The 24,526-nt window shown below is 38.5% G+C and overlaps 1 long non-coding RNA gene across 1 annotated transcript; it reads left to right on the top strand.

Moving 5' to 3' along the window:
- Positions 1-21,161, top strand: LOC137482963 (uncharacterized). Its single transcript, XR_011004291.1, has 3 exons — positions 1-127; positions 464-518; positions 20,791-21,161. It is a non-coding gene; the product is annotated as an uncharacterized lncRNA (long non-coding RNA).
- Positions 21,162-24,526: the final 3,365 nt, after the last annotated feature.

Genomic DNA, 24,526 nt, shown 5'->3' with positions numbered 1-24,526 from the left:
AGATGTGCCTTGTCCTGGCAAAGTAAAACGGGCAAGGTGTCATTAGGCAGGAGAGAAGGACTTCAGAACTTGCTGCAAGGGCACTTGCTAGCACTGCAATACAAATAACATTCTCAGCAGCTTGCAGGTGAGAGGGGAAAATCACTATCTTATTTACTGAGCTCTTCGGAGAAGTCTCTTGGGACAAATGAAGTTCTTCAGCCAGCAAAGGTCTTGAATGTTTTCTGAAAAGCCTTCAGATATTTTTCCCAAATAACTCCCATGTCAGGACTTAACTGCTGTGCTGCTTCCCTCCTGGATAACACAACCATATACAGTTCTTCAAGGCTGTAACCATAAGGTCTGCACCCCCAAATTTCCTGAAAGTGTCTAAATTAGAGGTTTCATCCCTGTCATAACTTGTGTCAAAGCCCCATCATTTTACACTAACTCCCATTTCTTTGCTTCCTTTCTTTTACCACAGCAGCTGTGAGATTTGCAGCAAGAAAGGGTGTCATATACTACATCAGCTAAGTGAGGTATTGAATATTTTATGAATTTAGGTCTTCAGTGTTCATTTCTCTTGCTTTTTTATTTTCATTTAAGAAAACAAATGGTGTCATTCATGTTGCCTAATGTTTTACAACAGCAACATCTGTTATTTTTTCTCTTTTCTGTTTCTGAGGATGTAGACATATCACATGTAGCACTTAAAGCTGCATTTAACATAAATTACTACTGATAGACAATTTGTATTTCTCTGCCTGACTTTTAAAATAATTTTTAGAGATTAATCCATGTTCACAAGGATTTTTTTTTCTTCAGTAGTTTCCTTTTTTCCTCCCTATGCTTATGTTTTGCCTCTGACATGGGGTAAAATCAGCAGCATTTGAATCAAACAAGAAATGTGTCATATTCAGAATTGGGCAGTATAAGCTTCTATACCCTTTCCTATTCTTTACCACTAGGACTTTTAACCAACCTCTCATAATTTACCATCTGGATTATTGCAGCATCCTGAGAGGCTGCAAGCACAGCTATATCCCCCCTCTCCCACTGTATATGAAAATGCTGTATCTCTGAACATCCTGCCTATGATGCCTTCCCCTAAGTGAACCCTCTCTTTATGCTTCATTAGATTCTCATTTTGTTTTATCCTGTTTACATCTTCTGCTACTGAGTTTCTTTTCTTATATAATCTTTTATTCCATTGTTCACATTCTTTTTGCTTTATTAATGGTCATAACCCCTGTCTTCAATTTTTTTTTTTTTTTTTCTTTTGTGCCAGTTAACTGTAGCTTTCTACCATATTACTCTGTTTGGAAGTTTCTGTGCAGCATCTCAGTGTCTCAGTGTTACTTATTCAAAATCCATGCTTAGAACCAGCTCTTCAAGGAAATTCCTCTGTAGTGTTGGTTTCAACCAAGATAACTCAATAGTGCAAAACATTCAACTTCCCTGGATAATAATTAATCTTACTGTATTCTCAGGAATGTTCCCCTTTGATCTTATGAAATTGTCTTTTGTCTGTGGACTCTTTGAATCTGTGATCCTGTTGTGGTTCTGAGCTTGCTGCAGGTTTGAGGTCTGTGTTCACATGGAGTCAAATTGACACTAATGGCCTTAGCCATAGTTTGCAGATGTGTCTTTATGGGCTTTTCATAATATGAATTATGCATCTTTGCATTATGCTCTTCAGCACTGAAACTAATAATAGAACTGAAACTAACAGAGAATACTTATGTTTTAGTAAAAATCAAGTTAAACTCATGAGATGGTAATACTTCAGGATCCAAAATGCTTTAATGTACAAATATTATTTGTAATTATCTCTGCTTCCAGGACTCTGATTCCAGATGTCGTATCATACTGTTGAAATATACAGTTGAAGTTTTTGATAAGGTATGAATGAAATCTGAATTTTCTGTGACACTGAAAAATAACATCGGGAAAGGTTTATTATTTGCAAAATGGATAGTCTGATTTTTGTACCCTCTTGAAGACAGTGCCTGTGAAATTTTCATTGCTGCTGCCCAGGACTGACCTCAGCTAACACTCATCAGTGAACTTTACAGCTCCACAGTGCTGTTCTGGTGCTGCTGCTACTGCCAGTGCTGTTGAGTTGGAATTCATTGTGATATGAAGTGTGCAGGAGAGCTTCCGGCTTATGACATCTTCAAATTCAATAAGTGCCCCTTATGCCATGGGAGGCCATTGCAATATCTGAAGAGGAGAAAAAGAAATAAATTCCTGCAGCCCTCTCTTGTTTGTACTTACTATTTTCCTAGAGCCCTGCTCTGAATTTAAATTGTGTTCATTGTGAGTGTCACATATCAGCAGATGTTAAAAGCAGGATTGTTGTGGTTTAACCCCAGCTGGTAATTAAGCCCCACACAGCCACAGGCTCCTTCACCCTCCCAGCATGAAACAATTGCTCCCCACTGAGCAAATGATGCCCAGACAGTCCCAGAGCAGCAGCCCCTGGACAGCCTTGCCACAGTTTATTGCTGAGCATGATGCTGTGGTCTGGAATATCCCTTTGGCCATTTGGGGTCAGCTGTCCCAGCTGTCTCCCCTCCCAGCTCCTTGTGCATCCTCATCTTCCTCACTGGTGGGTAGAGTGAGGAGTAGGCAAGTCCTTGACTGTACAAGCCCTGCTCAGCAGTAACTAAAATAACCCTGTGTTATCAATGCTGTTCCCAGCCCAAATTGAGAATGCAGCCCATACCCGCTACTGTGCAGAAAATTAACTCTACCCAGCCCTAAAGAGCACAATTATGAATAAACATTTATCAGATGGCCTTTTAAGAAGTTGAATAATTTAGCTAGAAACATTCTAACAATAACTAAAGCATGCTGCTGACCGACAATTTATTTCATCCCATTGAGATGCAAGGAGTTGTTGCATGCTGAGTGAATATTGATCTGCTCTATACAGATAAACGAAATTCCACTTAAAATTCTTTAGTTGCTCACTTGTCACCAATTAAAACTGAAGAGCATGGTCATGCATCAAAAATATTAATTAGCTCTCTTCAGAGAGCTGCTGGTTATCTGCTGACCCGAGAGGCTGTGAGCTGGCTTGCTGGATCCAGCTGTATCTGGCCTTCACCCTGTGCAAGTGCTCTTTTCTGGCTCATGTCATTCCCTTTCCATTACCCTTTGTGATGATGATGGGAGTAGTAGGGTGTAGACAGGTGGGGGGAAAAAATAATTACTTGTTTCTCCCTTCCCCTACTTCTTTTCAGTTTTATCTAATCATTAGTCATTATCTTTTTGGATATATTCTAGTCACTCTTTCTCACTACTACATGCAGAGTCAGTGGCCATAATTTAAAAACTGTGACTTTACTGGATGTGCAACCATGTAACAAGGTATGAAGTGATTAAAAAAACCAGCTGTACTAGAGTCAAAAATGAACTTCTAAGTAAATTGTTTGTTCTCTGGATAATGAGGTTTCAGAGAGTCACAGGACCTCAACCAGGAATACAACTGATTGCCAGAAAGTGGGCCAGTATTACAGGAAGAGGAGAAAACAAATAACGGAGTGAAAGCTGGGGAATAAGATCAAAAGGAGCAGTGAGTTTGCTGGGAGGAGTCAGACCAGCTGGAGCTCCTTTGCTGGTGTTCCTCCCATTGCTGCAGCAGAGCTGTAACACCTGCAAGGAGGTGGGTCAGTCGAGCATTAAAAAGCAGTAATGGCTCTCCTAATAGGAGTCAGGTCTCTGACTTCTTACCTTTCCTCATAATCAGGGGTTCTAAAAATTCCTTCAGAGAAAAGGCAGAAATAAATAAGACGATGAGGCTGTATTTTGAGCAATTTCTTTTGCAAATCCTGAGTGATTCTGCTGCCATGTAGTTATACAGGTGTAATGGAGATCATGATATAGACCTTCATTTGAAAATGACATTTCAGTGTTTTGGGAGCTCTAAAAGTACTGGCATTTCTAGTAGTAGGAGACCATGAAAATATTGATTCAGCAACAGAATTGCTTTGTAAAGCATTCATGGCTGGTTTCTGACTGGAAGCATGTTACTCCAGGTTCTATAGCACATTGCTTTCAAGAAAGGAGTAAGGCCATTGAAAACCAAACATTTGTAGGTGAGGAACATTGCTTAAGAAATCTAAGCTAAGTTGCACCTTTCTGACTATACATCCCATTGTCACATAACTTGGAAAAAAATAAATTGTGTTGAGAAAACCAGACTTGCCCTATAGCTTAAGCTACTCTAAGGCAGGGGATGGGTCCCCAGATTCCTCTTCCTTAGGGGGATCTTTTAAATAAGCCCACTGGATGGTAAAATACAAAAAAATCCGCAGCATTTGGAGAAATTAAAATGAGAAAATACCACTGGACAGAGCAAGCTTGCTTGTCACTGTCAAAATTTACAAAAATCTGAGACATACAAAACAGAGCAGAAGCACTTACTAGTATTTACAGTATGTGGGCAATGTAATTATTTTTTCATTAAGAGAGCAGTAAGGAGAAGAAAAATCAACAAACCTTGAGGGGAAAAAATGTGCTTTATTAAAAGTGTTTTCTTCAGAAAGAGCTTATTCAACAACCCCTGCCATGCTCTAGCAAACACTGAAGTAGATCAATGGAGTAGAGGAAGAACACTTTGGAAGCTGGAGTGCTTTGGAGTCTGTGAAACAAGCAAGTTTATTTCTCTTGTGCTGGTAGTCAAAGAAATGACAGAGATGAGGGTGAGGAAGTAATCCCTCTATTGTACTGTTGTCATGCTGTTGTAACAAGAATTAGTGTTAATATTTGTCATGTTCTCTCTTATTTCATAGACTTCACTGCATTTACTGTTTCCTAAACATGTTTCTCTCCTTCTCTTTCCACAACTTTTTGCCCACTCTGCTCCCACCCTGTCCTCTGGTTCATGTCTGTTTCATCACAAAAGAAAAAAAAAAATACCTACTTTTTAAAAATTTGTGTGTCTAGAAGGATTGCAAGCCTTCTTTTAATTCAAAGCAACCAAGAGGGTCCTTCGTTTGTCTATTCATTTACATAGAAGACAAAGTTAGAAGGCCAGAGTCTTTGTTCTCATCTGTCTTCCCTGCAGCTGGCAATTTCAGAGAAGGGAGAGTGTTCAGGATCATGGCAGTACAATTTTGATAGGTAATTCACTTCAAAACCCCCCGAAGAGGAAAACTTAGACCGAGTCTAACACCAACTAATGCCATTGTGTTGGAGCCTTATCAGGAGAGCAGTTGTGTGAATCTGTTATTTGAAGTCTGGTATTTGCAAGACTCTGCAGGTTGTTCATGCAAACATGAGCATTGAAAATATCTGTATTGTGAGGGACGGGGAAGAGAGACAGGAAGGTGAGATTCAGCTACTTTTCCTATGGTAATAGCTAATCCTCCTGGTATGTGGACAACATGATTGCTCCCAAATCAGTAATTTACAGCTTGATGAGCCATCGATGAAACTGCCTTGCATGTAGCACACAAATCAGAAGCCATGCCAATGATTCTTATGATCATTTCTTTCCCTCCTAAAAGTTTCTTGTGTTTTAGGGACAGGACACTGCTGCTGCTGCATCACTGTACTACTACCACTGTAGTTGCATAGAAGGAACTTACTACTTTTGATTTATCCTCCATTTGATTTAAACTCAAAAGCAAGAATATAATTCCTTTTCCTTCAAACAAAGTGTAATGTTACAACTTCAGTGAGAGAGGTGGTATAAGTTGAATTCAAGGGAAATCATGTGGATAGCATCTAAAGCTGAAATACTTACAATATTGCACCAGTAATCCAGTACTGGTAGTGGGCAGGCTGTGTAGGGGAAGCTGGAGAGCTTCTCCAATATTTCTTCCAGTTTTATATATCAAAAAACTTGTACTTCTTCAGCCCAAACCTATTAATCCTCTCATGAATAGCATATTCCAATTTGGGTTTTGATTATTCATCTAAGAATATACTGGCCACATAAGGCCTTTCAGCTGGAAACCTTGGAAAAAGAAATTCCTAGGAAGCTGAAGAAAACTGAGATCCTGAAGGCTGTTCTTTATCATTGGGGCTTCTTTCTGGTTTGCACCCATATAGCTGAGGGGAGACTCTTGATACCTTTTCCTGGCCCTAGAATTATGAGCCAGACACAGTTAAGGGATAGAAGGGTTTTTGCCTTGGTAGTTAATTAGGATCCTGCAATAATTTGTCAAGGTGGAAAACACCAAAATGCACACTGGGTATACTGTGTACAGACCTTGCAAAGTAGCATGTCTGACAAAGATTCCCTAATGAGAAGCTTACGTGAATGGCTTGACATCTCCCTAAAATATTACCCCAAGGTGAGGCTTAATCCTGGTCTACAAGACATGTTCTAGAGAGAATCTTGGTTCCTCAGGACAGTGAAAGGCTTTCTGGCCTCCAGCTGCAAGGCCTCTGGTCTTCTTGCCTAGCAGAATAGCACGACTATGCTGAAATAGCCAGCTTAAAGAATTACGAGTATGTATGCTAAGAATTCCGAGAATACATAAAAGGGTACATAAAAAGGCAAAAAATCATCATGGCATCACTCTTGTCTTGTACCATCTTGGCCTCTGTTGCACTTGGGACTGGAAACTCAGCACTCTCTTTTTCTTAAGAGAACTTTGGATACTGGAATTTCAGTTAAATTTTACTCAAAAAGGAAGGAAGAAAAGATCTTTCAGGAAAAAATAACTGCGTTTTCTCCAAGATGCCAAGGAAGTGGGTTCAGAAACATACCATGAAATTGAAATTTCTCAAAGTGCCTCTTAAATCTCTGCTGCAATTACTGTAATTCACAATAATAGATTCAGTGCTATTTTTAAAAGCTTTTGAAAGTTGCAAGTAGCATCCATAAATTGTGGGTTGTGGGCAAGCTAGGAAACCATAGGTTTCCAGGGCTCTTATTTAAATGAGAGTGAGAGAGAAAGATGTAATAAAAGTACTTATGAAAAAACATGAAAGTTTGCATTGTGATGAACAGTAAGTAAAAAAAAGGCAAGGAATGCTTTAGCCTTTCTAAAGCTTGTCTTCAGGTTGGGCATCACCTTGTAGAGCTGGGAATGAGCCTCTTTTATTCTGATAGTTGCTTTTTTAGAAAAGACTGGTTAAAATGGTAGCTCACTGGGCAAGAAACTGTAACAGTTTGAGAGAATATGAATATACATCTACAACAGCCAGAGGAGCCTGTTTAGGCTTCTCTCTATTGGCACAGAGTTTGGTTTTCAGGTAAGGTAGGTGGATGGATTGTAGGGATGGGAGGAAGATCAGAGTGGAATATTGGCAAGAAGAAAGGGAAAGAAGGGAAATGGCCACCAAAAGAGACTATTAACACGGGCAATATTCACAAAGGGCCCAACAATTGTCAAATGGTAAATAACAGCAGGAACTACTGATAAGAGAGCTATTTTTTCACTTGAAAAGGAGCGTATGAGAAAGCAACGTGTTTTTAATAGACTTAAATGAAAATTAGTTTTATCTGTGGGGCAGAGAACTGCTCTGGGAAGGGTTCAAACTCGGAGTTGAAGGATTTGCCTGAGTGTTAGTCTCATCAGCCCATCTCTGGAAGCATAAGAAATTATTAGTGTTTCGACAAGAAGAAAAGCACTAGTAATAAAGACTGCTTGATCAGAATATAATGGCTATTAAAAGGTACACAATTTAGGAATGGTATTGAATTGTTGGAGGTAGTCCACAGAACAAACTCAAATACATATTTTACTGAGGGATTCAGAGATTGCAGTCCACTGTCTTTAATAAAGAGAACTGGAGAGGGATTTAATCAGTGTGTACATAAGGGCTGAGAAAACAAAAGGTTCATCTATATGACTGTTGTCTGATGAACCAACTGTCTGAAAAAGCAGGAAATTATACATATTGGAGTCAGTGGCAAATGTGTGAGAATGGGTTTTGTGAGCTGTATGACTGCAACATCTTGTCAAGACAAACACCAACAAAGTACATCACCCCAATCTGAGAAGGAAAAATTGTTGTGTACAGTACTGTGGTACTGTCCACGATTGCACTTCAAACAGTTCTGTGCCATGTGTCTCCTCATTAGGAGGATGTCTGAGTCAGTGTGTGGCCTCCCAAGATGTATTTGAAGGAGCTGTGCAGCCTTCAGCGAGGACAACCTACAGAACAAAAAATACAGAAATGCTGTCCTGACAGCAGGCTTCTGAAAGCAGCATCTCTCTATCCACCTGGGCTGATGCATTGTGTTAGGGTTTGTCTTGACATGATGCTGCAGTCACACAGCAAGGTATGAAAGGGATGCCACATAACTCGGTTGTTAATGAAGCAGCTTCTCATTGAATGCTACAACTCATCATGTGTCTTCTCTGACATGGCATGAAAGAAGGGGCTTCATTTGAGAAAGAAGAAGCGCCAATGAGAAATAAAAAAGAGAGAAGCTGTTGAGTAAAATGTGTATTCCTCCCTCAGTGTTGCTTGTTTTGCTGTACCAATGCATTGCAGGTAATTAGGTGACTCATTTAAAACAGAGCCCCCATCTCCTCAGATGTTTTGGTAGGTGGGTGATTGCTCCCGGGCTTGTAGGCGAATGAACTTCTCATCAGCCGTTTGGCATCCCAGGCGGTGATGTAGATCTTCTGACAACAAAATCAATTGCATTGCTAAGTTTCACAATTTGATTACTTTATAAAAAGTCTCTAGAGCAGCTCTCTGTGTGATTATATAGACTTCTGAACTGCAGGCTTAGTCCCACTTGCTTCACAGGTCTAAACAATTTGTAGTAATTATTTTGATTAGACATGTACTGAAATGCGACTGCAATAACAAACAGGGCTATGTGCAAATTATAGAAAAGAATATGCATAAAAGCCTTAAAGATAAATATAATAAGGCTAAATGCAGCTCTGGAATTACTGCATGAAGCTTCCTGAGGTCTATGTTATGTTATGTTTTTGAGTTCAAATCCCTTGTCAGCTTGGATGTCTACGCATGAAGAGTAGTTTTGCAGATGAAATCTTCCATTTCTCTTGTTTCTGATCTGTTTTGAGTGATTAAGTATTAAAAATAATGTACATACATAAGAAATGGTAAATTGGGTTACTGTTACTGATGAGCCTATTAGAGCAAAAAAGCTGTAGATATTGAAACTGACTAAAAAGAAAATATTGACTATATCACAGGCAAGTCATCCAGCCATCTGGGTCTATTAGACTGTTTAATATTGTGCTCAGTATTAAAGTATGGTTAAAATAACAGAAATTAGCCAAATTAACTGTGGAGCTTTATGTTAGTCTGAACATATTTTTGGCCTGCAGGTCAGGCCCGGTGTAAAACCATCACTTGTTATTAATAGCAAGGTTTTTGAATGTCATTTTTGGAGATACTCAAAATCACCTGAGTAAGATCCTAAGTAACTGCGGTAATTGGACCAGTTTTGAGCAGGGGAGTGGGTTAGAGAATTTCAAACTAAACTTACCATTCTAGGGTTAACAGATAAGACTTTTTGTGCGACGAGAAGAATGAAAAGCACTTGCTTATAAGAAAATAAGTTTATTTTAAATAAGTGGGAAAAGAAAAATACAGATGAATTAATAGTTTGCATATAGTGCATTTGAGGTTTTTTACTTCTTTCTTAGAGCCCCTATATAATCTGTTCTCTCACTTGAGATATACATATCTCCCTTTAATGAAAAAAATTCACTAACTGATTTAAAATAGTGTCTAACTCTTGTATTGAAAAGTGTCAGCTGAAATGGCGGAGACTGGGGGGAGGAGAATATTTCTTTTGAAGGCCTGCTTTGTTTGAGAAATGGGATTTAATGACTACCTTTTGTCCAATTCTATTTATTTCCCAGCAAAGATATGAAATTCACAATACCAGAAAATATGAGCCTTGAAAGTAGGATGAGAAGTGAGACTATGAAGTGCGGGCTTTCCACTGAATTGAGGGTGGAATGGATTTTCAGAAACCAGTGGGGGAGCATTAGTTCCTATTTTAGGTGACAACAGTGTTGGATAATTAAGGTCCTATTTTCTCAGCACTGTGGGAGAGTGTGGATATTACAATGCCTGCACATTTTCTATATCCTTTGCTTGAAGGTTGCACTCAACCTTTATTTTATGTGTAAGAGAATGAGCCTAGTTTGAATTTATGACAAGTTCTTTCTCCATAATAGTCTGGCATAAGGCATAATTTTTGCCTCCTCTGCATAAAATTCTGTGTATAGCTTCTATTTTACTTTTTCTTTGCATTTCTTTGTAAGAAAGAGAGCGACCACTGTTCTTTGCATAGAGAAAAGTTCAAATAGCTTTCATTTTTAAAGATGACATCAGTGGCAGTGCTAAGTGATTTGGGAGTGAATTAGAGTGATGAGATTGACTGTCACATCAGAGACTTGTGAACTGTTTCTTAAAATTATTTATTGGCAATTTTCCTGGGGTGTGAGGTGTATTAATTTTTTTTAAATTTATTTTTTATTTATTTTTAAATTTTAGGTCACACTTCAGGTGGGGCCAAACATGTTCATCCTGTGCTGATAAAGAATGTGCCTATTGTTCATTGTTAGGTAATGATAACTGTGTTTTCACTGAGTATCTTTAGGATGCATTTACCTCCTTTAAGAAGGAGCTAAACTCTATTTAGCCCTGGAGCATGGTCTGCATGGAAGCTCTGTAGCTGTACTACAGAAATGGCACTTCAGTCCTTTTATATAAAATTTTACAGTACCCCTTTACCATGTGGCACATTGCTTTTGGCACTGAGATGTATTAAAACTAATTTTTTGTGACCAAAAAAAAAAAATTAACTTTTAAGTGGCAACATGAAAATTGTCAGGATGGATCCAGGAAGAAATCCGTTTGGTCTGGAGCAGCATCCTGTAGGAGTGCATCATTGTGTAAAAGCCAAGGAGAGAAATACAGAAAAGGGGACTGATCTGGTTAAAAAAAATGGCAAAAGGATGCATAAAAATGTAATAGCATTTACCAGTGTTTTTCCATCCTGTTGGTGCTTTTTCAGATAGCTCAACTCCTAAATTATCAGTCCCAGCTCTATGTGACTTGTAATTTGACAGCTTCAGGCTCTCTAGTGACACACTTGCCCTAAAATCTCATGGCAGAAATGGGAACATTGAGAGAGTAGATGCTAAATGGAGAAGTATATAACAAATATGATCTTTTGATTTGCTTTTTTCCAGTTAGGAGGTCTGTTCACATTTCTTCCATTTCACCACAGTTTTGTTAGGCAAGGAAGGAGTTAAGGAGCTTGGCAGGGTATGGAATGGACTGGGCCCTACACCATTATGTACCTGTAAAGCATGTTGTACATCCACTAACAAGCCTGCCATTCATTTTTTCAATAAATCCTGCACAGAAGTATTAGGGTCTGTGAACTGACAATTGATTTGCTGCCTGGAAAATTATTCTTTATTGATTTATATTACACAGCAGCAACCACAAATCTATAGCAGCCTTAATCAGAGAGAAAATGCTAAAGTTAGTGTCATTCTTACTTAGTCAGGCAATTACAAGTAAGAGATTTGGTTTAGTACCTCTAGGTGACATCTACATATTATTCAATTATGAATCTCAGTAATCCATGAATTACAATACATAAAAGTGTGTGAGATCTGGTTAATTAATTTTTTGTAATATGAACAGTGCCCTTTGTGCAAGAAGGTGTTTTAAATGTCAACCTAGCATTTAAAGTGAAATTTGGCACCAGAAACTAAGTATGATTTTTAATGAAGATTCTTGAGATCTTTACTATGCCTGGAATTTTTCTCATATTTCGTGTAAACTGGACAAAATGAGTCTGAGATATTTACAGAGTTTGTATATGTGATATTTTTTAAATTGGTAGTTTTTCCATTTTTTTTTTTATTCTGAGCTCAAAATGGATTGTGTGTGACAGGATGGAGCCATCCATAGACACAGGAGCTGTGATTCTGGGCTGGATGTTCTTGAACTGTCTTGACAATAGACTGAAATCAAACAGCAGAAGCCCAGAGCTCATTCTGGACTGAATTTTCCAGCCTTACCTTCCATTAACTCTGTGGTCTGTCTCAGGTCCAGCTGTGTAGACATGGCTGTCATTGCAAACCCTTCAGTTCTGTGGGTTGGAAATTGGGGTCTGCTGGACAGGCACACATGCCAAAAGGATTTGCAGAGGATGGGGCTGGAAACTAAGATCTGGATGGAAAAACCTCTTGATGATGGGGTTGGGATCTCTGGAGTTTGCAAGGCTTTGGGAACACATCTGAGATGTGGAATGTAGCCCTTTCATTGTTCTCAGAAAAGTATGTAAAAATAAATGTACATCACTCTATTGGTAAAATAGAGATGGAGCTCTGTGTGTTTGGAGATGGGTTATTCAAAGAGCATTTTCCTTCTCAGGGAAGAAAGTCTAGGGATTAGAAAGGAAAAACAGACTGTGTTGTATTATGAATGTCTACAGTCTTTAAAGTTATTTCTCCTGCAGAAGTAGAATAGAACTTTCTCTCAATGGATTTTGTATTTATTTAGTAGGTAAAGGATATTTTTCTGCTTTGCAGGCAGTGGTACCTGGTATGGCCCAAAGTTTTCTGTGGACCTGGTCCTGATGGACATAGCATCTTAATTGAAATAGTTTATAAAAAATAAAATATTGGTTTAAGGGAGAGAATTTGCTCTTTCTGTGGCTCATTGTAGTGAGGTCTTTTTCCAGGCAGTGTGTAAGTGCAGCTTCTTCTGGATCTATTTCTATTAAGTATTTAAGACCCTTATGAGTTTGTCTGCTTTTTTACTGACTGACATAATTGGGAATCTTAAAAAAATTCCAGAGCCAAAGTACTTCATCCTCCTGGTCACTGTTAAGTCCCTGACCCAGAAAGCAGAAATGGTGAAATATGAGCCAGGGGTGAGGCTTTGTCAGTAGTCAGGCAGGAGAAGCACAAAGAAATTGAGAGCCCAAGTCTTCTGCACAGCCTGTGCTGCTCTGTTTTGCTGCTGCTGCTGCTTGGCAGCTCCAAGGGGTGGGCAATTGTCAATATCTGTGTCCAGACCTCCTTTTACAACACAACATACCACCAATAGTTTGTTCATTCTCTTGCTTTCTACCAACAAGGATGCTGGCTTTTTAAAAGCACACATTGTGAAGGGGGAGTGGCGATTGTTGCTGTAGACAAGCAGGTTAACGAAGATGTTACTAAAATGCCTTTTCATCGATGAAAATTTGGAAATCAATTGCAAAAGCCATTCTCTTTCCCAATGTGATTTTGTTATGTTTGACAACGGTCTTTGATAAGCATTAGATCTTGGTGAGAGCAAAGAGAAATTTTTTTCAGGAATTGCTTTCCCATGTTTGGAAAAAGAAAGAACCAGGAGGGCACTTAGACCTGTGGGTCTGATCACTATGTCCAGGACATGGGTGGCTGTCTGCAGCAGGCCCTTGGTTGGCAGCCTACTAGTAAGTAATGTTAATAAAGAAATACCCAAATACCTTTGGGAAGTTCTTAGACTTCAGGAATTTGTTTCAAATGTCATGTTGGAAATGTTTACTCAATGTATTAATTATATATTTTTCCTGTGTTTTTGTGAAGTTCAGGGAGATCTTAAGCATTCTACTAGAGTACAGTGTAGGAAAAAACTACTTCTAGCTGAAAAGGAGTTGCTGTGAGTCATGTTCATCCCACCCCTGGCAGCATCTCTTTGCATGGAAGTGTTGTAAAAAACAGAGGCTGCTGAATAGCCATTTATAGTTAATCTCTATTGCAAGAGATGCAGGTGATTTCAAAGTCAAGGACAGGAACAGCACACACATGCTCTGATCTATGGCAAGGGTGTAACAGAAGTGCTCTGAGGAAATGCAAGAGAGCTGGTTTTTCTGGAGCACTGGAGTAGTGAATGCTCATTCCTGTTGGACTTCAGGGGGACAAATATAGGTACCCTTGGTCCAGCTCTTGTTCATGGTTCAGAACCTGAAAGGTCAGCAGGGCTGTGTTGTCACACAGAGCAACACCAAACCCCTTTTTCCTGCCTTCAATGCTCACCTTCCTAACCCAGGCTGCCATCCCACCCAGCCCAGGCTGAAATCCCAATCCCACTGCCATTCTCTTAAGGAAGGCGTGGGTAGGTCGATGTTTCCCCATGATGTCTCTGGGGTCCCTGTGCTGTTTGTTCTGGTGTTGAGTTCCTGGGGCAGTGACAGGATGTTTCCCTGTGCTGCTCCCCTTGTCTCAAGGCAGCTCTGAGGAAACAGGCAACTATGCTTTCCTTCTTAGGGAGTAAAATCATAAAAATATGAGCAAATCCAATTATGGCAAGTATGACACATTTGCAAAAAAAGTCATGAATTTATTGCCATTTTTGATGTGTTTTCTAAAATAACTTGTAAAATTGACAGTTCAGAATGATTAATTACTGTATGACCAGAGGGATGTCCCAGTAGATGACCTTTTTTGGTAAAAATCAGGAGAGGTTTCAAACAAGCCATTTATATCTCTGGACTGGAGCTATGGGATTTTTTTAGTGGTTTTGTTTGTTTGTTTTGGTTTTGTGTTTTTTTTTTTTTTTTGTGGTTTGGGTTTTTTGTGGTTTTTTTTGTATTGTGTTTGTGTGGGTTGTTTTTTTTTTTTTAATGCAAAAATTGCATTTCTTTGGCTTTGGGGATGGTTTTTTTTGATCAAGTTGTGGAATATCATGTCTCACAAGATAAGATGATAATGATTTTGTATAAATATGTTAAGTAGGAAAATACTTTGTTCCCTCTGTACGCTTCTTTCCATTCAGACTTCATTCTAGTAACCCCAGGCAAATACTTCTTAGGAAAATCCTCTTATCCCCTTCTTTCTTTAAACCTAATAATTAATTTACTACTGGACTGTAGATTCAATAAGGGAAAAATATTGGAGATTTTTCTTGAAATTAAAATGCAGGCAAGTAATGGCTTTGTCTTATGCTACCAAGCTTGGAATTCCATCTCTCAAACATGGAGGTAACTATTGCATGCTCAATGTGCAAATTAAGAGTTGCTACTAAAATTTTAACTGACTGATCATGCAGGTAGTCCCTACTGTGCCTTTTCATTTCAAAGTTGTGTGAGAAATCAGGATTTTGGAATGGAGTTGCTCTTCTGCCAGTGCAGTGGGATGGGATGGGGTGGCACAGCATTCCCACTGCACGGTGTGCAGCACACAGCAGTGTCAGGTGTGCCACAGCCTGCACTGGGGCTTCCCTCTAGTGGGGCTCACGTTTTCAAGGTGTTGGCTCATATGTGTAGCCTATTCCAAGTCCCAGCAGTACAGCACTCTAGAGTAGCTAGGCTCAACATTTAAATTTGCAGCTATCAAGTCGAGTAATTACTATGGTTAAGCTTTTTTTTCTGCTTCAGATCTGTGGCTTTTCTTTGTTGCCCTTTCCTAAGCAGAGATTATTAACTGATCGAGCAATAACTGCTAGCTGTCCTTTAATTTGGTATAAAAAGGCCATCTACTGCATTTAAGATATTTTGTCATCCCCTCATGTCGCGTTCCACTGTGGGGAGCTGCTAGGAGTTCTTTTAAAAATAGATGGTCAGGAATGAAGTTAAGTCAAAGGAGATGTGAAAACAAATTTTCACAATTTAAATGTTTTTGTAAAAGTTTAATAAGGATAAAAGGGACAATATCCAGCGCTGGGGTGCTTGGCAATCTGTAAAACGCACACCATTAGCTTAAAACAATGTTCTTATACACTTTTACATTACATGGGTTAAATGCTTATTCATGAGAGTTATGCATATTCAAACATTCTTGTGAGTTTAGATGTCTCAGGAAGTTCTTTTGCTTAGTTTGAACCTTTGACTTGTCTGCATGCCATCCAGTAGATTAAATTAATATATTTTATTTCTTCTCGAGGCTCCATTGTATTCTTTTGATACTACCTGTTAACTGAAGAGTTGGCAGTAAATTTTCCTCTTGGTGTCCTGGTTTTTGTCACTGTTATCATTCAGATAAAATAGTCCACAAATGTGAGAAACAACATGGTTATTTCACACCATTCTCTGAGTTAATTACACAAATAAAAAGCATTAAAAAATAAAAGCACTTAAACATCACATAATTTCTATTTTAGTACTATTCTAAGGCCTAAAATACAATATGTATTGATCACACTACTATTTATATAAGTTATACTGTGCATATTTAAGCTGACAGATTATACTATACCAAAAGGCAGTTAAAAGGAATTACAAATTGTACTATATCAGAATCTTTGTGGCCAATAATAACTTGCAAAAGCCAATACATAACTGCGAAAGCCAATAACTGTATTTATCATTTATGACAGGAGACAAACATTGTATCTGAGAACTGTTTATTGGTAATGAAAAACAAAACAAAATAAACAGGAGTTACCATAGTAAAGAGGGCTAGAAAAGACAGAGCAAGGGGAAGAAAGATGGGAAAGGAGTGAGGGGAGAGAGAGGAGACAGAGGGAAAAGGGCGTTCCCAGGGAGCTCGGGCAGTGCCGGGGGGCTGGGCCCGCTGCTGGCCTGTCACTGCAGGCCTCTAGCTGGGTAATAATTAGTATTGACTATGATTGTAGAAGGTTGATTAATTGTTGTATCATATAACCTTATACTATATTATAATACTTATTAGGAAATTCAGTAACTCTTATAGTTAGTCCCATACGGCTTTGACCTAACTGGTCAATCCCTTCAAACACCATCCAGTGTCCAATTAAGAAATCACCCTTTGGTAAACAAATCTCCATGACACGTTCCACATGTGCACAACAGCAGGTGCAACAAGTGGAGAGAAGAATTGGTTCTCATTCTTTCTCTGATCTTCTCACGGCCTTCCCCGGGACAATGCCTGGGAAAGTCTGTGCCTGCTCTCATGGCCTGAGAGCTGCTGCCTCACCAGCGGACACGCTGAGGGGACCGGGCGGCCGGGCCGGCAGCCTGGGCAGGCTGGATCACACCGGGGGCTGCCTGGACACGGGTGGCCCAGGCAGGGACACAGCAGGCACTGCTCAGGGACACGGTCACCAGGGCAAGCAAGTGCCACTGAGAGCAGGAAAGCTAAAAGGCAGGCTGGTGCCAGGACAAAACGTGTAAGAGTCAAAACGTGCCCATAAAGACAAAAACATAAGCTCCAAAAACCCACAAAATGCAAAAGACCAAAAAGTTCCAAGCCAAAAGCCCACACTCAAAAAGCAAGTTGGAAAAGGTCCCAAGGCTTGTGATGGAGGTACTTTTTATGGCCCTGGCTCCTCCGAGGTCTGCCAGCTGACAGGACACCATTGGCCAGTCCCGTGTCCCACTGCAGGCCATCGGCAGCGACCTTCTGCCATCGACTGAAGAGCGTCTCTGTGCCATAATTGAGATGGTCACAACACAAAGCAACACACTCCATTTCCAGAAGGTTCAAACCTGTTTTTATCATATCAAGTATGCCTTTTATACATTCTTACAAAACTCATAAATTTACACTTCACTCATTGGTCACAAGAGACAAATACAGTGTTTATTGGAATTGGCAGTTGCAGGTTTCTCTTATTTATCCTTCTTCCTTTCTTGGTTTCTATGTCAATGACCTTGGTAGAAAATTCTTTCAGGGGTAAACATGGATCCTCTTATCAAACTTCTCCCTGGCTCACAGAAGTCACTATAAAACCTCTTCCTCCACATCTCTGGAGGGTTCAGTGTCCTTGTTCCCCTGCTGACAGCCTGCCCCATGTGAGACAGGAACTGGTGGCCAGGCCACGTCCCCCCAGAGACAAGGCTTTGCTCCATCTCCTCCTGGGTGCCTCCTGGACGTGGCACACGTGGAACCCCTCCCCATGTGCCTGTGACCAGCAGGGTTGAGGCAGATGAATCGGCTGCTCACACCCAGGGAGGCTGAGCATGGCTGTGGGTCCCTGGGCCACTGCCAGCCCTGCTTGGAGCCCTTCCTGCAGAGCACCCAGGGTGTAGGGCTGGAGCTCCCCAGCCTTGGCTGTGCTGCTCACAGAGCCCCTGCCCTGCAAATTAACACCCAGTTACACACTAACGAGAGGGATGGCCTTTTTCATGACTCGTCACTTCTCCACAGCTCACTGTTTTTTGAGCAGCAGTGCTGTTCGCTGTATTAACATAACATTAATTTATGATGATTAATATTGAAATATTATCAAACATTTTATTCTGTTTTATTATTCTGGAAAGCTTTGGGGAGAGCGTTGTATGAATGTATAATTCAATCACGTGTAGATTATGGCGTGATTAGTTTCTTGAAGTCAGTAATGCTTCGTTCAGTCATCTGAACTACTTTGGAGATAAATTCCTACTAAAAAATCCTTATTTTTATTCTAGATATCAGCATTTGATCTCATTAGTATGGATCATTTTCTCTAAACTCAGCTAGACTCTAGTGTAGCAACAAAAAGCTCCTTTTTATATCAATTAAAATATTTTGTCTTTTTGACCTGCCATATAATTAAGATCCTGTTTATTAAAGTTACTAGCATGTTAGAACACTAATTGCATTACAAGCTTACTTTCTTATTTCTGAACTGTTTATGATTTAATTGACTTGATTAAACTAATTTTCATGTGTCTGTGCAATTAACACATTAATTGAATTTATTTACACATGCAAATACTAATATATAACCCACTGTATTAGTAATGATTAAAAAAAAAACCCATTAATGCCTTAATTGAGTGAATTCTTTGTCATGCATATGCAATCTGATAACACTGCAAGTTGGCTAGCACCTTTGAGAGTGTACCTTCCTTCAAGGAACTGGAGTTTAAAGAGGGCAACATGCACCACGGCTGTTGTGCCTAAATGATTCATTGTACACAAGAATAACCTTGAACAAGGGGAAAATCAGGTAATTTTACTATTTTACCAATGAGATCCCTGATTTTATGTCAGTATTTTTGTTATTACTATAGAGACTTGATAGTAAAAAAATATACTAGAAGGAAGATTATGGAAAGCATCAGTGGATCAAAATTAATATCATGTAATATGAAAAGGAATCTTCTTGTAAGTTGTAATCCAAAGTCCAGTATTGTGAATAGTTCTGTTTCACTAATTTCAGGTGATTTTAATGTCTGAAGGAGATAGAAGTCAGAAATGTACTCTTTCAGACCATTTCAAAACAATAAAGTATTTTAGATCTTTCTGTTATTTTCTAACTTGACAAACACAAATACTGGCCTATAAAGAAAGATGTAACACTACTTTTCCGTCCAGAGAACCCATAAACTGGAGAAATGCATTTTGTTTAATCTCTTATCTCTTTTAAAAGCCTCAAAAATGCCTTCTCTTTCATGCTCCCACTCTTTATTTATGTGCAAAGACTTGCTCCAGTGGCTAAATTCCCTAAATAGCTACAAAGCTATTGTGATAAGAACAGGAAGTGCTTTTGACAATGTGTCATGTATCAAACATAGCCCAACAAAGGCTTTAGGGTGCTCAGGATGCACTTTCAGTATATGATTTCATGCTTGTAGTGGTTTGTACTTTTATTTTAGCTTCCAGCTATGAGTTATAAAAAGAAGGAAAAATAGAAGTATTCCTTAAATGCATTTTTGCTTTAAAATTTTATGTTTATTTTTAACAGTAGAAATGCTGTTTATGCATATAAGATCCATTTCTTAAAATAGTATCTTTGTGTCTTGATAAATGTTTATTTATAAACATAGTTTACTAGTAAGCTGTTTTGAAGAAGTCAAGCAATGTTTTTTCTATCTATGAACAAAAATTTTCTCATGAAGGTATTCCAGTAAATATTTTCAGGATAAAATTTTACTTTAATCAGTTGCCAGTGGTTCCACTGTATAAATAGAGGACCAGTAGTCCTGTGTAAAGTGCAGATCCATTAAAAACTGCTTAGAAAAGTGATATACACTTCTAATGTTTTAAAAATTTTTCTTAGAAGGAAAAATTCTTACCCAGGTACAGGTACCTTGAGACAAAAGAAAAATACCATTAACATATATTGGAAACAAAAGCACACCTGTTGCACACCAACAGAAGGTGATGTGTCTTAGTAAGTTGATTTGACTTGGATCATTTCTTTAGAATTTTTCTAGCATTTTGTCTCCTGATTAGTCTATAAGTGTCACTGTGTCCATAAATGCTGCTGTGTTCTATATGGCTATATTAGATTGTACCAGGAGTGTATTGGCTGGGGGTTTATTTCAATATACCATCTCCAGGAGTGGAACTTAGTCTTTTGGAAAAGGAAGGTTATTCTTAAGTTTGCATTGCCAATTGTCTCAGCTATAAGCCTCAAAACTCAGATCTTGCCCGCAGTTCATCCTGCATGTGCAAATTCAGTATTGAATTTTCAATTGAACGTAGATCTGGCATCACCTATTTTCAAACTCTTGGGAAATCAGATTTGTAGGGATGCTGCAGCAGGGAGTCCACAGGGATGGACACAGAAAGCCTGTGTAAGGATGCTTAGGAGAGATCTACTTTTATGTAGATACACCTAATGCTCACTTTTGTTGGGTTCAGAGAAGGTGAAATAACGTATGAATTCATCGGATAGTCCTTGTCAAATGTAGATGGAAGGGCATTGCAATGTGGCTGAGTACAATTCGAGATTAATCCTAAGCATGGACTGTCTTAGATGTACTGTGGCATAGGCACAGTGGAGCAGTGTTGGGAGGAACACACTGATGAGGGAGCTCAAACTCCTTCAAAAACCTTGCCCTTTTTTTAACTGTGCCACTCTAGAGCTCTCATTTTCTGAGTGGGTATCCAGTCTAACTGTGTATCATAGGCCTTTATTCCAACTCTATCTCCTGGTAATGGGTTTTACAAGACTATTTCTTGCATGCAGGAGATGAAGGATCCAGTTTTGTTAGACCTATCTCATTTAGAGGGGGAATAAACCTCAGCCCAGCCCTGAGCGTGTGCTTCTACCCTGAGATACTCATACTGCAGAGGAGACTTTTCTAGCTTCTGAATTCAATTTACAGAAGGAAAATTGCCAAATAAGAGCAAATGTTTTAATTATAAAGAAACACTTTTCTTAGGTAAGACAATTGCTATGTTTGTGAAATGAATTTAATATATTACACAGTCTACCACAGTTTTTAATGAATGCTAAGTCAGAAAGAACTGCATGAGGCAGCTGTGGTTGTATTTGCATATTTGCTCAGGATAATTGATAGAATTGTTCAATTAAATATTGTAAAAGGCAATGTCCTAATACACTCTGTGCAAGAAAAGTAAAACCATGAGATTCAGTAATTTGTCTGATTGAACCTTTTGTATATTTAAGCAGTATGTCTCCATAGACTATGCATTTCTGGGTCATTTTAACTCAGCTTGGGTGGAAATGGGAAACTTCATCATGCAGAAATCTGGAAAGGTTTTACTGCAGCTGCACTTCAACCAAAACTTTCATTCCATGTGACCCTAATCTTAACTGTAAATACCAACTCAGATTTGGCTTCTCCTTCTCTGGAATAGTATTCCAAATGTGATATTCAACATAGAATCTATTATACGGATCTTGAATATACAGACATATGTGTTGGTGTGTATTGTATATGATATGTATATGAACATGCTAGCAATCAAAGAAAGAAAACTACAGAAAACCTAGAAAATAACATTTCTGAAACATTGCAATTGTGTATTTTGCATCTAACCATTTTTCCAAGGAGGAAAAAGAACAACACATGCTTTGGAGCATCCTTTGCCATTGCCTAGTTTCCCTGAAATAACTCTAAAAGGAGAAGTGATTGATTCATAGATCTTTAGGGATGCTAGTGTGTGAAAAGAAGAGAGGTGGACTTACTGAAATCATCAGACAAAATTGGCTGGCCAAAGTTTCTGTACTGCATCTCAGATCAGTTGTGTGATCTGTGTCTTGTTTAGTATTGCTGAAGGCTGAGGAGCTAATGATGTGCAAGTGATGAATTATCTGTAGGATACAAGAGGAAGGGGTTTGAAACACTGATAAATCAGTTATTTATGGTTATCAGTTATTTTGGGGCCAAAAGAACTTGCTCTAATTGAAATGCAAACACAGAGTATTTGAAATCCTTTTCTCAGTGTTTCCTCTGGATAGCTTTATTTACATACCTTACAATGGATACCATTACTTACGAGACTTAATTTAAATTTTTAATGCAAGCATTATGTATAATATGGTGTAATAATAATTTATAGTTGTAGTCTAAATCACTTCAATTGTCAGAGCTGTTTCCTAGCAGTAAAGAGTTAATTCAATCTTGTAAATGTATGTTTTATATGAGCCTTTCTTCCAGGATTCTGTGTATTTTTAATAATAATAATAATAATTTATGATATGTAACCCTTCTAGCCACAATATGGAATGTTGTGCTTATTAAGGATCACAAATCTCTGAGCCAAGTGACTTTTTGAACTGCATTTTTTTGTTAATCTGAAAAAGCACCTGATTTCTTTATGGCATGTAGGTAGACAGCTTCTTGGTTTCCTCATTCTTCTGCTTGATTTTTTTTTTTTAATTTTCTTTTTTTTTTTTTGACTGCTGGTTTAAGATGATTGCTCCTAGTGGTGGAAGGTCATGGAGATATGTGGCAGCACACTGAGTGAGGGTTGTTTATAAGTGTGACAGCAAGGGTTTGAAGTAAGAGTCTAATTTAAATGCTCAGGTTAGGAGACTGAAGATTTTGGAGCCTTGCAGAATTAGTCTTTTCTAGAGCACTTGAGCAGCATTCTTTGCTATGCAGCTAGTCCTTCCCCCTTCAACATGGAAATAATGGCTTGAGGTGAAACACTGTAAATATGCTTGTCTCCTTTCCCACTCGAGGACTGGGTTTTTTGGTGTTTTTGTTGTTGTTTTTTTTTTTTAAGCAGCTGGCAGCAAGCATTTCTTTAATGCTTCATCCTCTTTCTGACCACCTAAAGAAGATCTTGGAGACAGCCAGTTGCTGTGCAGATGGTTTCAGTGATGTATGTGCTTGTTTTCCTGTCACTGATCAGAGTCCCCAGCCTGCCTTGCAGAGGTTAATGCAAGTTGCTAAATAGTGGATGTCAGTCTTGCAGAAACACATGAAGTGGAGTTGGTGCAAATAGTGCTTCAGTTCAAATGTAGTCAGTACCTTAAATCAGACTTTTCAAGGTTGAAACAGGTCTTGGACAATTTCCAATTTAGAACCCAGTTAGGTGTATTGGAATCAGCATTAGGGATGGAGATACTGTTTTATAAGACAAAAACAGTGAAACTGTTTAATTTAGTTAGGATTAGGGCTGCAGAATTTGCAGTGCTGTGGAGTTCCAATACTGACTTTCTGTTGAATATTTTTCTGCATTTATTGCAGCTTTTGTAACCAGCACTTTCTGATACTCTTAACTAATACACAAAACAAAATTGCTAGACTATAATAGTTCCATTTTTCTCATTTTCCTTGGTTCTCATTTTCTCATTTGTAATCCTTACATTCCTAAAATTTAATCATCTTATATTTTTTCAAGAGGTATTTGAGACTGTGCAGAAAAAACGGAAATTCATCTCTGCAGAGAGCCTTCAGAGCAGCATGGTACAAGTTCACTGCTCTTCGTGTTTTTCCACCTGGAATTTAATGGTTAGTTCTAGCTTGTGAAGCCCTAAGATTTTCCAACTGGCCTAAAGCTAATGGATGAAAATGAAAAAGAACTTGACATGCAATTCCATACAATTGAAAACTCCCTAATGTGGGATCCTGTGATACTGCAAATCCACTGATTTGACTCTGAAGTGTAGCACTGACTAGTTCAGGGACCGGTGTGTGCTTTATTGCTAAGGCACTTACTGAAAGCCCAATGTCAGCAACATGGACTATATCTTCTAGAACTGTTTTGTAGTTAATACTTTATTTATTGGATTCTTTTCCAAAAGAAACTGCATAGATAATATAACAGGAATTTTATCACATTATATCAGATTTCTTTTGGGATTCAAGCTACTGTTCACTTGCCAAATGGGGAGTTCTTTGTGGAGTAAATGCTTCTTGTAGTGTCTGATAAGATTTATGGACTGTTATTAAATAGGTATAGTATATTTAAAAGAAGAAATTAATGACAAAATCATTTTTTCCCAAGGGGATAAATTGCCTAACCTGGTGTATCTATCAGACTACAGACACAAATTTTATTTGAAACAGTTTTGTTTTTTTTATTAATAACACTAAGTTGTGATGGTTTTCTAAAGCTTATTTAGTTTTGAAAAAAAAATAAAATACATGCAATCTGCATGATTTGACAACTCCCTGGTACTATAAAAATTGTATTATTTAATTCCTTTCCCAGGAGGAGTTACTTCAGATTTCAATGGTTTCTTAAAAAGCCTATGGTGAGAGAGACTTCCTTCACTCTCTGCTATGTCATCTCTCATTAGGACATGGAAATGTTAGGTTTAATAATGTCACTAAGATGATTCTAAACATACATGGTATCTATCCTTTAAATTATTACTTTGAGGTGCAATCGGATGTGATGCTGTTTGATTTATAGTCATTGAATCCTGTAAGTGACTGGATACATAAAGAATACAAAAATGCAACTAAGTTGATTTAAACATTAAGCTCACATATGCACTTTTAGTATCCTTCCCATCTCTACAAAATAGAAAACAGAACTTTCAG

Source organism: Anomalospiza imberbis, chromosome 15, assembly GCF_031753505.1.
Source record: "Anomalospiza imberbis isolate Cuckoo-Finch-1a 21T00152 chromosome 15, ASM3175350v1, whole genome shotgun sequence".
Classification (NCBI taxonomy): Eukaryota; Metazoa; Chordata; class Aves; order Passeriformes; family Viduidae; genus Anomalospiza; species Anomalospiza imberbis.
Note: the sequence above shows the minus strand (reverse complement) of the source record. Positions and strands in the feature narration are given on the sequence as shown.